Genomic DNA, 15,509 nt, shown 5'->3' on the forward strand with positions numbered 1-15,509 from the left:
CGCAATCTGCCCCGGAGGCCTACAGTGTCAAGCGGAGTGGAGGGGACGGCCGCTCCTTCACCTCACTAACCTAGCGTTTTGGGCCCTGTTTCCCCCCCCCACTTTGGACCGGTAGGGGTTATCCCGGTCCCCACTGGAATGTTGATATAACGCACCTGCACACTGCAAGCCCTGTGGTATCAAACACCCGAGATAATATAGGCACATGGTGAGTTAGGAGGAGTCATCCAAGATGGTGGTCGTATCTACTCCACATGAGCGTGCCTCACAGCAGCAAGAAGGAGATCCTCCTGACACAATGCAACAGTCCATGAAGTGGCTGGAATTTCTTTACTCGCTTTTGGGCAAATCTTTGCACCAGCACCCCACCAAGCTCAAGAAGACAGCGGGGTAAGAGGGTCCCCTTCAGACAGAACCTCTACTCACGCACTAATATTGCCTACCACAAGCCCGCCCAAGCAGAAGGCCATCAGGGGCATAACCCCGAAGCTTCACCCACACAGACAGAGGGCACCCCATCGCCGACAGCAACAGTCTAACAAGACCCACCACTACTCTCAAAAGGGGAAAGAACGAGACTCTCAGAATTTCAGAGCTCATGGCTCGCTGAAGCTGTCAGTTGCACAAACCTGGGGACTGAGGACTATCTTGTCCTGCTCACACTGTGCCACTACGTGCAGTACCTACCTTGTTCCCATAGAATGCCTACTAGAAGGACTATTATAGATTTTACTCTATTGTGATATATGTAAGTACACAAGTGCATCTTAACTACTCCAGAGTGAATTGCGGTGTTATTATTTTCATTTATTTCAGCTGTTTATTTTGGTTTTAATATACCTCCTTATTGTTTTTAATGGCACGACCTATAACTTTTATTTTCTAGATATATCCTTTTGCCGACTTGTGAGGGAACGTCATATTCTTAGGTTGCAGCCTTCACTGTCTTTTAGCTTCCTATTGATCACTAAGCGCTGAACCCACCACCGTTTGTTCAGTACTTTTAGTTGGTAGCTCCGGTTTCCCTTACACCTAGCCATGCTTTTCCAACTCGTGCCATTAAGGTAAATGTGCCATTACATAATATGACATGTTACTGTTTACTCTAGATAACTTACATTTGCTCATGGCATACACAATGAGCTTTAGTTTAAAAAAAAACAAAACATTTTGAACCATGTACTTGCATCTAAGCATAATGTTAGCTAGCGCCTGTTAATTTTTTAATGTATTAATGTCAATCCACTGACATAGATAAATACGCCTGTTTATAATACCTACACCTTAAAAATGTGCCGCTACTTCAATGCCATATATGTAACTTACTGTGATATTACTGTGATATTACTGTGCTTACATATGCTGTTGTGGCATCATATAATGTTTTGTTACCCGTGCACAACCAAAAATAAAGAATAAAAAAAAAATGCCTGGCTTAGATCTCCTACCAGAAGTCCTTTCCTTTCCAGTTTTATCAGTCGTATGTGCTCAGCTTCAAAAGACGCCTCATTAAACAAGTTGTGGTGCGGAAAGCTCTGCAGGTAAAGACTTTTTTTCTCTGCAGCAAAACATTTTATGTTGTCACTTTAAATGTCATCTTTTTATGAGATTCGACATTGAATAAAGCCTGGGCTGTTGTTCTCTGTGTATTGAGAAAATAGAGTTCCTCATCATTTATGGTTCTGCGGTAATGAAAGCAATGTGTGATCCTAATGAAGAATTTTATTGAATTGTTTAACCCTTTACGTGCAGGGCAATTGTACATTGTACTGATTTGAAAATAGTTCATAGTATCACTGCAAAAAAGCATACTATTAGCACATATTTTAAATATTTACCTGTAAAAGGGTTAGAGTTAGGACCCACCTAGGGGGGTCTGCCTTGAAGTTGGCAGGTGGGCTCATCCTCTCATGGCCATTGGAGGTAACTAAAAAACCTCAATTTGTTTTAAAAATACATAGGGATTAAGGAGAGAGCACAGGTAACTTGTTTTTCTTTGGGTTTTACTATATATTGGGGCTGATGTGTACTGTAGCCATTGCAGCCGCCCAGTGATGGGAGTGAGCGCAGGACTTTTCTTTCTGCATTTACCTGTAAAAGCAACATCTTTTGTTTTTGATGTCACTTGGCATAGAAGGATAGGAATGGTTCTTAAATTATTTCTTGAGATTGAATGATCATAGCAACATTGTGGAATATGTTATCTTCAGTTTGGTTACTTGTGGACATGGCTACCAGCTATCTTTGGAATATAGATACACAATGTTCGAAGAATTCTCTTCATCAAGACCATGCAAAAGAAGTTATGTGTACACTGAAGGTTTTGAGTAAGAAAACTACACTAGCAGTTATACATTCCCCCAACATCAGCATCTTGGGAATCAGGAAATTGGTGGGCAAGGTAAAAGGGAATGGCATCATTGGTGCTGCCAAGAGAGAAGGGGGACAGGCCTGGCAAAAGAACTAATAGGTCAGCCTATTGAACAGGAAAATTATTGCCAATGCTTGTCACCCAGGCTAGCTCAATGAGGACATAATCGTAGTTTCAGCAATCTCTGCAGGTTCCCAGGGACCTTAGTGTAGTGTGAGTGTAACTAATGACTTGCTTGCGCTACACTTTTTGGAGTACAGTTGCTTGCTGTCCTCCTACTAGGGGACAAATGCAGGACCCCAAAATCAACACTGTCCCATCCATAGCATGGTTGTTATGACATCTAGGGTTATAGTTGCAATTAAAATTATCCCGAAGGATTGGAATTATTGTACAAGACGTTAACAAATAAATATTAGGGTTATAAACTATTATTCTACAATCACACCCTCTCCATCATTCCAAAAAGCGAAAAAAAAGTGATATTAAATAATTTATGCACCTATTAAGACAATAAAATAGATGTGAAACTAAAATATAAATAAAATAGAAAACTTTTCAGCAATTGGGTATGTATGCAATATCCACTGGTGTTTTAGAGATTACAAAATCCAAGAATGTCAGTAGACCATAAATTAAATCTGCATAGTGTTACAGGTTACTGTTGCAGTCTGTTATCCTGTGCTTTCTGAAACAAAAAGGCCTAATATCTGTAAAACAAGGGGGTGAGGAAAAACCTTTACATATCTACACAATGCAGAGAAATGTACAGAAAGCCCCTGCAGTGAATGGAGGTTTCATTAAATAATAGATTTAGTTTTGTATTGTAATTCAAAATCTAGCACATTTATACAAAAGTGAATGTGGTTAATAATTGAATAAAACAATCCATGCTATATAAACAAACAGAACAAAAAAACCACAATTCACTACATTTTAACCACTTCTCTGTCTTTAATATAACTATGAATTATTATTTATTTTGTATTGCAAAACAATGTATATAAACGTAGCCCATTAGGGCACAGGTACCTTACTATTTGCTCATTAACTGCTTTTCAGCTAAACAAATTTGTTTAACAGGCCTTCATTCTGTTTCTCTACATCTTTGCAAAGATATTGAAAATGGTGATCTTCATTCTTTCACAAACTTTGGAGAAAGGACTCTGATCTCACCTATTATTCGCTATGATGATAGATTGTTGAGCCACCTTTGCAAATGAAAATAAAGATAAACTCACCTCTTATCCAGCAGCATCCCGGTCTCACCACAGCCTCTACGCCACTTTCTTCAGAGATCATTGCTAGCATGATCTTGAGTCAATAGAATGCTTATTGAATGAGGGTCCTAGTTACATTCATGATAGTGGCTGTGGTGCACCAATAGGATTCTTCTTACCAGAGGTGGAACTAGGAATCACAGGGCTCGGAGCAAGAATCAGAGAAGGGCCCCTCTTGGGCTCTTACCGATGCACATACACTAACATCCACTCACTGGCACACAGTGATTCGCACACACACACTGTTTAATCAGAAATGACAATGAAAGACACAAGCTCTAATTAATACTGTCCCTCTAACACGTAATACACATTCTCTCATGCGCCGTTTAGTGATGCCAGGATCAGAATGACATCATATCCCAGCACAATCGCACTAAGCGCTGAGCAGTAACATCAGTGCTGCCTCGCCAGTTGCCTCCATTCTCCTCACAGATACTGTATTTCGGCAGAGTAGGCAGCTGTCATCCAGTTAAGCAGGTGCCTACTCTTACTTAGTGGCCAATCTCAGGGGGCCACAAGGTGACCAGCCTGCCACCTCCTAGGCACCATATTACAGGTGGTATGCAGAGTGCCCGGTCACATTCACAACATTAGAGGCTCCTGTAGTTCCGCCACTGGGCACCCTCTTACTAACTACTAGTTTTATCCCTGGTCACTTGTACTCACTGATTTATCCCATCACTGATTGACTGTGGACTTAAGCAGGGCATTGAAAATCATTGGAAGCCAGTGTTTGGCTAAAAGCATCCTCTCTCTACACAAGACAGGCATGTATCATTTCTACATATGGAAATTATTTTTATACCCTGTATGCATATTTAAGAAGCTATACTGGCTATACTGTTTAAACCATATTTACTTTACCTATATGCCATACTTACTGTAGGTAATAATTTGATATTCCTACTTCTATGTTAACATTCACAGCATGTTTGCAATATTGCAAGATAAGTGATATCAGATAATCTCTAACATTCTATTCACTCATTTATCACATTTCTATAATGGATGGAAAAATATATGAAAACATCAAATTGCATACATGTACATAATTTACATTTTTTTCATGTATCCGTGATGAGCGAAACTTAACACCTTTCCTGCCAATTAGTTTAAATTTGTCTGGAGTTTGAGCACTGCATTGGAAATTACAGAAATGGCGCCACCGCTTTATAATTACTAAATGGTATTGTGATTTTAGGATCCTAAAAAGTCCCCTTTTCTGGTATAAGTGTTATTTCTAGTGAGAAGAGGTTAAAGGGCTCACTAGACGAGATTTGCCACAACAATTAACCTTTTGGTGCTGTAGCAATGAGCAGTACCATGCGCTGAGATACCATGTGGTACCGAAAGTAAAAGTAAAAATAGTTGTATATATTGAGCATGTCATTGACATGCTTAGCATGCAATAAGAAGGATGATCAGCAATCTTAAGGCTTGTTAAAAAATTCAAATAAACAAACAAAAAAGTGGGCCTCTAATACCTACCAAAAACAACATAGGCCCTTGGTGTGGCCTCTTCTTTTTATCCACTCCATGGGCTACAGAATTGAAAGTAATATATTATAAGGCCCTGGAATTGCCCAGTTTCTTGGGGTCCCATGGTAGGGCACAGTAGATGCCCAGTCTCCTGTGCTCTGTATAAATAGTTACTATGTGCCCCTGCCAGTGGCGTACTAAGGGGTGGGGGGCGGGGGGGGCGGCCATCCCCGGGTGCCACTGACTAGGGGGGTGCCATGACTTCCTGTGTCATGTGTCACCCCCCATCATTACGCTGCGCACAGCCGCAGCACCTTTGCGGCCAAACACCGGCGGGACTTCCTTCTTTATGAGGAGGAGGGGGAGGAGCGTTGCGGGCCGCGGCGTCGCGCAACGTGATGACGACGTGCGCAGCGCCGTCAGTACGCCTTCACGGATCTTCAGCGGAAGGATCCATTTCCGGGCGGTGGGGCACCCAGTGGTCGGATTCGGCGGGCAAGCAAGGCATCATCAAAATGTAAGTATAAAGTAGTTATTTTATGTCTGGGGCTGAATTAATTAAAGGGGGGGTGTATTAATTAGAGGGGGGGTGGATTCATTAAAGGGGGGGTGTATTAATTAGAGGGGGGGTGGATTCATTAAAGGGGGGTGTATTAATTAGAGGCGGGTGTATTAATTAGAGGGGGTGGATTAATTAGAGGGGGTGGATTAATTATAGGGGGTGTATTAATTAGAGGGGGGTGTATTAATTAGAGGGGGTGGATTCATTAAAGGGGGGTGTATTAATTAGAGGGGTGTATTAATTAGAGGGGGGTGTATTAATTAGAGGGGGTGTATTAATTAGAGGGGCTGGATTAATTAGAGGGGTGTATTAATTAGAGGGGGGTGTATTAATTAGAGGGGGTGTATTAATTAGAGGGGGTGGATTAATTATAGGGGGGTGTATTAATTAAAGGGGGGTGTATTAATTAGAGGGGGGTGGATTCATTAAAGGGGGGGTGTATTAATTAGAGGGGGTGGATTAATTAGAGGGGGGTGGATTAATTAGAGGGGGCTGAATTAATTAAAGGGGGGTGTATTAATTAGAGAGGGGTGGATTCATTAAAGGGGGGTGTATTAATTAGAGGGGGTGGATTAATGAAAGGGGGGTGTATTAATTAGAGGGGGGTGTATTAATTAGAGGGGGTGGATTAATTAGAGGGGGGTGTATTAATTAGAGGGGGGTGTATTAATTAGAGGGGGTGTATTAATTAGAGGGGGGTGGATTAATTAGAGGGGGTGGATTAATTAGAGGGGTGTATTAATTAGAGGGGGTGGATTAATTAGAGGGGTGTATTAATTAAAGGGGGGTGGATTAATTAAAGGAGGGTGGATTAATTAGAGGGAATGTAGTGTGTGTATGTGGTGCAGTGTGTGTAGGGGATCTTGTGTGTAAAGGACCCAGAGTGTGTATAGGAGATTGTGTGTGTGTGTGTGTGTGTGTGTGTATATAGGATTCAGAGTGTATATAGGGTAAGGGATCTAGAGTGTATCTGGAGCGTAATATGTGTAGTGGTGCTGTAGTATATAATATTGTAAAGCGCTACGGAATCTGTCGGCGCTATATAAATGGCAATAATAATAATAATATTATGCATGCTGCACCCTTCACACATACACACAGCACACCCAACACACTGCACCCTTCACACATACAATACCTCCAAACACATATGTGTTTGGACGTATTGTATGTGTGAAGGGCGCAGTGTGTTGCGTGTGCTGTGTGTATGTGTGAAGGGTGCAGCATGTGTGTGTAAGAGGGGTGCTGTGTGTGTGAGGGTGTTCTTATCTACTGTCACATTCTATGTTTCTAATGTATTTGTCTGTTAATTTACTGAGGGTTATTTTATATATTATACATACGTGTGTGTTGTATATGTGTGAGAGTGTGCTGTGTGTGTTGTGTGACTGAAGGTGCTGTGTGTGTGTGTGTCTGAGGGTGCTGTGTGTGTGTCTGAGGGTGCTGTGTGAGTGAAGGTGCTGTGTGTGTGTGTGTGTCTGAGGGTGCTGTGTGTGAGTGTGTTGTGTGACTGAAGGTGATGTGTCTGTCTGAGGGTGCTGTGTGTGTGTGTGTGTGTCTGAGGGTGCTGTGTGTGTGTGTGTGTGTGTGTGTGTCTGAGGGTGCTGTGTGTGTGTGTCTGAGGGTGCTGAGTGTGTCTGTGGGTGCTGTGTGTGTGTGTCTGAGGGTGCTGTGTGTGTGTGTGTGTGTCTGAGGGTGCTCTGTGTGTGTGTGTGTGTGTGTGTCTGAGGGTGCTGTGAGTGAAGATGCTGTGTGTGTGTGTGTGTCTGAGGGTGCTGTGTGAGTGAAGATGCTGTGTGTGTGTGTGTGTCTGAGGGTGCGGTGTGTGTGTGTGTGTGTCTGAGGGTGATGTGTGTGTGTGTGTGTGTGTCTGAGGGTGCTGAGTGTGTCTGAGGGTGCTGTGTGAGTGAAGATGCTGTGTGTGTGTGTCTGAGGGTGCTGTGTGAGTGTGTGTGTGTCTGAGGGTGATGTTAGTATGAGTGTGATGTGTGTGAGTGCTCTTAGTGTGAGTGTTTATAGCACAGTGTTTGTATAAATGTAATATATAAATATAATTATTATTTTTTGTTTTTATAAAAACTAAAAACTATGTATCCCACCCCCTCCCTTCTTACCTTTAGCCTGGGAGGGGGTGGGAAGCCCGGTTTCCATGGAGGGGGGTGCCGTTCTGCCTGATCCCTGGTGGTCCAATGGTGAGAGTCTCGCGAGATCTGATCGTTGCCGCGGTAACCGCGGCAACGCTCAGACCTCGCGAGAGGATCCGGCGGAGCTGCTGGCTAGAGCTCCGCCGGTCCTCTCCTCCTCCTGCCTCCCTCCCTCACTCCCCAGGAGGCCGCATCTCAGTGTCTCTGGGCCGGTGAGGGAGATCTTTGATCTCCCCACCGGCCCATGGAGGCACAGAGCAGGGCCGGCGCTCGGGTAGCGCTGGCCCTGCAGGGGCTGGTAGGGGAGATCCTGTGATCTCCCCTGCCGGCCTCGGCCCCACGGCCATCGCTGCCCACCGGGCATTTGCCCGGTATGCCCGATGGCCAGTCCGGGCCTGCTATGTGCCCCTGCAATGGCTAGGATATGCCCAGTCTCCTGTGCTCTGTATAAATAGTTACTATGCGCCCCTGCAATGGCTAGGATATTCCCAGTCTCCTGTGCTCTGTATAAATAGTTACTATGTTCCCCTGCAATGGCTAGGATATGCCCAGTCTCCTGGGCACTGTATAATAAAATATAGATTAGAACGTTTATTATAGTACTGGATATGGAGTATTTATATCTGGATGGAAATGTAACCGTTTTATGCTGCCCCTTAAGAAAGGCACATTGTTTATTGTTGAAATGTTGTGGGTATAGGTTTGCATGTGTCCAGCTCTTAGCGGCTTTCAGTAATTGTTGTATTGGGAGTTTATTTTGTCACTTATGAAAAATAACCTCTATCACTTTTAGTTTTTTGATATTTTCATTTTTATTGTTGAATTTGGAATCGTTCAATAAAGTATTGATTTGGTATGGTGTTCCTCCTTTTGCATATAATAATTTAAATTTTGGTATGTTATTATTATTATTACTGGTATTTATATAGCGCCAGCGTATTCCGTAGCACTTTACAATATTATCAAAAGGGGGAGATTTAACAATAAATGAGACAATTACAAAATCTTACGGGAACAATAGGTTGAAGAGGGCCCTGCTCAAACGAGCTTACAGTCTATAGGAGGTGGGGTGTAAAACCCAACAGGACAGGAGGTAGCAATCAAACAAGGCGGAGTGAAATAGAGCTCGAGGAATGAATAGAGTGCTGCCCTTTAGGAGAGAGCAAGGGACAGGTATGCGAGGTAGAGGTTACTCTGGGAGTAAAGAGATGGGTTTTACGGTACTTCTTAAATGATTGAAGACTAGATAAGAGCTTGATGGCGGTAGTCAGGCTATTCCAAAGGAAAGGACCAGCCAGAAGTCCTGCAAGCGTGTGTTCACCATACGGGTTCCAGCAGTGGACAGGAGAAGGTCACGGGCAGTGTGGAGAGGCTGAGAAGGGGCATACCTGCTGAATAGTCAAGAGATATAGGAGGGGCTAGAAATGGTCAGTGCTTTATTGGTGTGGATTAGTACCTTGAAATGTTAGGGATATCCCCAATTTGCTCTTATTTATGTACAACCTTCACCATATTTTGTTATTTTGTATCGGCACTTTTATTATGACTTGCCAAGGTCTGAAAAATGTTAGCATATCCATGTTTTACACATTTACTTTTTAATAACCACTTTCAGCACTTGGACTTTGACTAAAGTAAAATATCAACATGGATAAAATCCCTGATTTAATAATATAATAATAATATATAATATCATAAAATAATAATTTTTTAACACTTCATGTGCCATGTGAATATTGGGTTATGAGTAGTCCGTGATAACTTTATTGGGTTATGGGTAGTGTACATAACTGCTGCAGAGGCACCATTTGTTAGAGAGCACCCCCCGGCTATAAGTCACAGTGTACCCAGTCTGATATATTTTAGAAAAAAAACATGTTTATGATCAGATACTTTGTGATCAGATATACATAAAATGCACTTAATTTTTTCGCTCAAATTATTTTTCCCGTGATGCGTATTTTTGTAATTAGATCTGCTATTTTATAGCTCAGTATAATGAAAATGTACTCTTTCAACAGTTCATTCCTTTATAATTATTCCCTTGGCAGGTTTCAAAAGTGATAATTATAGAATTGCCATATTTGTAGTACCTGTCAATCATAGTTACCTAATTCCTATGAACATGTCAGTTCCTTAATTGCAAAACCTTAAAAATGATCACGCTATCGACCTGCTGGCATAAACGTTCCAATAAGAAAGTGATGAGAAGAAAGAAGGAATTAAGAGGTGTAGCCAGTATTTCATTCACCTGCTCTTGAAGTTTTTTTTTTTTCAGTAGCTTTTCTGCAGTGTGAAATGAATAGCACTTTTTTTATAATACTGATTGTAATTGATTGTATCTAACTGTGACTGTCGTTTCTCTTTTCTGTGCATTTATTACTACCCCAAACGTGATTTATAACTCTTTATTTAACTCCTTAAATATATTCTATTATTCTTTTAGTATATCAGGTCTGGAAATATTTGGGGTGTCAAAGTTAAATAAATTAAAAATTAAATAAATACTATAAGATGTATAGCTAGATTGGATCAGGCATCAAAAAAAGAAGACACAATACCAATAGTATTACCCACACATCAGTAACTATTCAACAGAGTCAAACAATAATAGCAAGAAAAACACATAAATATATACAAAGTAATGGCAAATATTTTATTAACTCCAAATTGGGATAATGGACATACAATCAGTGAACTACGTGATTAAAGTGAAAAAATGTGATACATAGATGCTTAAAATAGGATAGCTAATTAGCATTAGATATATCAGCAATAGAAATTCTCATAATCCGGATACACAGTAAAGTATCTATATTGATAACAATGTTACAATGTGTGAATTACAGAAGTCCTGTGTATCCATGATATATAACGTCTAGCTTGTATATCCATAAACGGATAATACATTCTACATATACACTCTAGTTGGATTGTAACGAGGAGTAAATAATTAAATTGATCCTAAATAGATTCTCACAGGGAGTAATTAGTTACTCTAATTTGATAGTAGAAGGGAAAGTATGGGGGTAGGTAAGCAACACATATAAATGTACAGTGGTACCTAGGTTTATTAACGCCTCGGTTAACATAATTTACGGTTTACAAATGAAAATCCATTGAAAATAATGCCTCTGTTTACAAAAAAATGTTGCAATACAAAGCAAGTTTCCCCAGGATGCATTGCACCTGGGAGGTTTATAGTGCCACCCCTGTGCATGCTGGAGTCTTTGGGTAGCACATGGCGTTGAGTGTGGAGGTGTTGGAGTGGTTTTTGCATCGAGTTTTGGAGCCATTCTGGATTTTTTTTGCAGCGGTTTGGGGACTTTTTGGGTGCATTTCTCAAGCGGTGGAGAGGTAGGGAGCTGAGCTTTGTTATTTGCATGCCTTTTACTGTGTATTCTGCATGGTTTGGATTCCATGCCAGCTCATTTTGACTTTTTTTTTTTACCTCAAGAATGGATTAATAGGTTTTCAATGCATTCCAGCAGACCCGCATGGCGCTGGAAATACGTGAGATTTTCATGCTTTTAACAGGGGAAAGGGGCTTGGGGGCAAGCCACCTTAATGGTGGCTTTTGCACTATAGGGTCAGGAATACATGTTTGTGTTCCTGATCCTATAGTGTTACTTCAAGACAGCCAGCAAGTCTAGATAACTATTTGGAGCTTACTATTAGCTCTCAGCACACAATGTACACAGAGTTAAAACAGCAGGATACTGAGGGACTCCTTATTACCTTTGCACCTGCAATACAATTAACCTGCAGTGGTAATATGGAGCCAAGAACTAAAATTAACAATCATTCCAGATTAAAACAGATTGACATCAGAATCAGATCAGTCCTCCGAGTCACAGCCCCAGTCCTGCAGTTTGAAGCTTCACAACTTTTCTTAACTTTAGCCACAACAAGATTGTCTCAGTTCTCTGTAGAATTACTGTTCACTTTACCCCCTTGAGTACTGATGGCAGCTCAGGACCGTCATCAGAAACATCCCCTTGAGGACTGATGACGGTCCTTAACCGTCATAATTACTTACCCGATCACCGCCGTTACCCTGCCGGTGGTTAACGTTGCTCCCGGTCTGGGGGGACTGCCTGTCAGCCCAGACAGTCCCCCCTCAGCAAATTACGCAGGCCATGTGATCTCTCTAACAGAGCGGTCACAGTGCCGCAATAGGTGTCCATGTATCTGCCTGCAGGGTGACTGCATGTGCTGTCAGGCAGTCTCCCTGCTGCTAGAAAATAAAAATATGTTAGAAAATAAATACAATTGTAATATATGTATTAACATTATACTGTTTTGAAACTCTAATATTTGTGTTTAGCAAAGTCTCACGAGTATAACAGTACCCCCCATGTACAGGGTTTATAGTGTTTTTGAAAATTACAAGGTCAAATATAAGGCTTGATTTTCCGTTTTTTTCCACATTGAAATTCGCCACATTGGTTATGTTGCCTTTGAGAGCGAATGGTAGCCCAGGGATGAGAATTACCCCAATGATGGCATACCATTTGCAAAAGAAGACAACCCAAGGTATTGCAAATGGGGTATGGTCAGACTTTTTTTTAGTAGCCTCACAAACACTGGCCAAACTTAGCGTTCATTATTGTTTTTTGCATTTTTAACACACAAAAAAATATAAATTCTCCCACAGTCTGATTTTTAAACATATCCAGTCCGGCAAAGAATTTGCAACAGGTAGCCTTCTAGAAGACTGATTGCCCTCCCACGCTACCCCTCGTCCACCCACCCCATGCTCATTTCCTCATTTATAGAGTCTCTCACACAACTTTCATTCTCTAGAAATGACAAGTGCAAACACTGATCAGCACACCCTTCCAATCTCTTAACCCTATAGAACACATATCCTCTCTCCCTACAAATAGATATATATCACACACTAATATTATATACATTTATTTCATGTTTATTTTTCACGATTTCTGTTACATTTTCAACTACACACCTCATACCACTAACATGAATCCAAATATAACCATTAGTGATGTACCGAACTGTTCGCCGGCGAATAGTTCCCGGCGAACATAGCATGTTCGCGTCCGCCACCGCGGGCGAACACATGCGGTGTTCGGTCCGCCCCCTATTCGTCATCATTGAGTAAACTTTGACCCTGTACCTCACAGTCAGCAGACATTACAGCCAATCAGCAGCACACCCTCACTAGCAGACCCTCCCACCTACTGGACAGCATCCATTTTAGATTAATTCGGAAGCTGCAACCATTTTTTATTTTTTTTTCAATTTTTTTTTTTTTTTATTGCATATAAATGTTACAAGTAGATACTACCCCCAGACACTCTGTGTTACTGCAGATACTCCCTCCAGACACCCTGTGTTACTGCAGATACTCCCCCCAGACACTCTGTGTTACTGCGGATACTCCCTCCAGACACTGACACAGAGCAGAATAGGGACTGTTCCCCCTACATAGGGTCACTTGGCAGATATGGATTGACACCTATCCTAAGGATCCCTGATAAACACTGACATGGAGCCCTCCATGGGTGAAGATGGATTCATTTTTTTTTGTGCTCGGGTTTTTTATTTTATTTTTAAGTTCGACGGGTATGATGGCTTTTTATTTGGCCTTTTTTGGGGCTAAAAAAATGAAGATTTTAGAAGAAGAAGACGTTGAATAGTAAGTTGAATTTTACTTTACAGGGTAGAAATTGTATTCCCCCTTCACTATTTTATAGGGTGAGGGGGGTAGGTAGGGGCTTTTTTATTTGGTTGTGTGACTAGGGGCTTGGGGACACACACTGCATACACACTATACACACACTGCACACACTATACACACACTACACACAATATACACACACTATACACACAATATACACACACACTGTACACACTATATACACACTGTACACACTATGCACACATAATAAATGACACGCATCCTGAAACTACAATGTGTATCAGGCCCCACTAAATTTTCAAAGGCCCAATATAGACAAGTTCATTTTTAGACCTGTACCTATTAGTGTCATTAAAAACACCTTAATAATCTAGAAATGAAAAACCAGTCTGGACTTGATCAAATCCCAGCAATGCTGTTGAAGCTCAGTGCGCCGGCAATTGCTAAACCTGTCGCAACCCTAATTAACGAATCCTTGGTGTCTGGATACATACCCAAACTTTGGAAGACTGGAAGAGTAGTGTCTATCCATAAAAGTGGTGACACTATATTGGTTTCTAACTATCGGCCTACATCATTGCTCCCGGTATTGGCAAAAATCTTAGAAAAATGTGTCTATACGCAACAGTGTGAGTATTACCAACAATCAAACTATCTGACCCCTGATTAATCAGGCTTTTGCCAGAATCACTCCACTACAAATGCCCTCTTAAAAGTTTGCAATGACATCCAAACTGGCATGGAACAAGGAGACCTAACTGGAGCTATTTTCCTTGATTTTGCAAAGGCCTTTGACACAGTAGACCACAACATTCTACTGCAAAAACTCAAAAAATCAGGTATTGGTGATTGTTTGCTAACCAGGTTTTGATCGTTTGTATCGGATCGCTCGCAATATGTGTCCATTTCTAACATCGACTCCCTCTCCAAGTCACGTGTGGTGTTCCCCAAGGTTTCATTCTCCCCTACTATTTACATTATTTATAAATGATCAATAATGTATGGAAATCCTCAAATGTACACATGTATGCATATGACACAGTAATCTATGCAAGCAAATCCAATCTACCGCAGCTTGAGGCTGTGCTCCAAGACCAGTTTACAGAGATGGAAAGTGGATCGCAAAAAACAAACTCTTCCTAAACACTGACAAAACTGTCACAATGATCTTTGGAAGAGTACCTAAATTACACAAATTACACATTTCCCACCTATCCATCAAAACGAAATCAAATAGCACACTGACCGCAGTCCACTCTTTCAAATACTTGGGTATGTTATTAGACCCCAATCTATCTTTTGGCCTCCACATAGAAAAACTTGCATCTAAACTTTATCCAAAACTAGGTGCCCTGTACAGAAACAAATCCTGCCTAAGCCCTACAGTAAAGGAAAAGATTGTACAGCAAATGCTGATGCCAATCATTGATTATGGGGATGTAGTATATGCACCTGCACTGCAATCCCACCTTAATAAACTCAATACATTATATAACTCGTTCTGACGATTTGCGCTACAATGTAATTACAGGACCCACCATTGTGACATGCTAAAAGAACTAAACTGGCTGTCACTGGAATCCAGACACACCCTTCATCTTTCCAGCCTTGTGTTTAAGAGCTTTTCTGGGAAGCTCCCACCCTACCTGAGCAGAATGCTCTCCTCGGCTGTTCCCATCTCCTATAACCTCTGATCCAGTACTAGCACTTTATTTAGTCTACCTCAATACAAAAAGAAAGCGGCCTGATACTCCTTTTCCCACAGAGCACCACAATTATAGAACGACCTTCCGCACACTTTAAAATCTTCCCCAAGCCTAAAGTCCTTTAAGAGAGCCCTCTATACATACCTCAAAACAGAATGCACGTGTTATGGTTGATTATATATTTTTTACCTGTTCTATGTTAAATTTTGTATATATTGTGTATTAATATTGTGTTTGTATTTTATTGTACCCTAATGTATCAATGCAATGTTTTATGGACCCAGTACATACTTGAAAAC

Source organism: Pelobates fuscus, chromosome 9, assembly GCF_036172605.1.
Source record: "Pelobates fuscus isolate aPelFus1 chromosome 9, aPelFus1.pri, whole genome shotgun sequence".
NCBI lineage: Eukaryota > Metazoa > Chordata > Amphibia > Anura > Pelobatidae > Pelobates > Pelobates fuscus.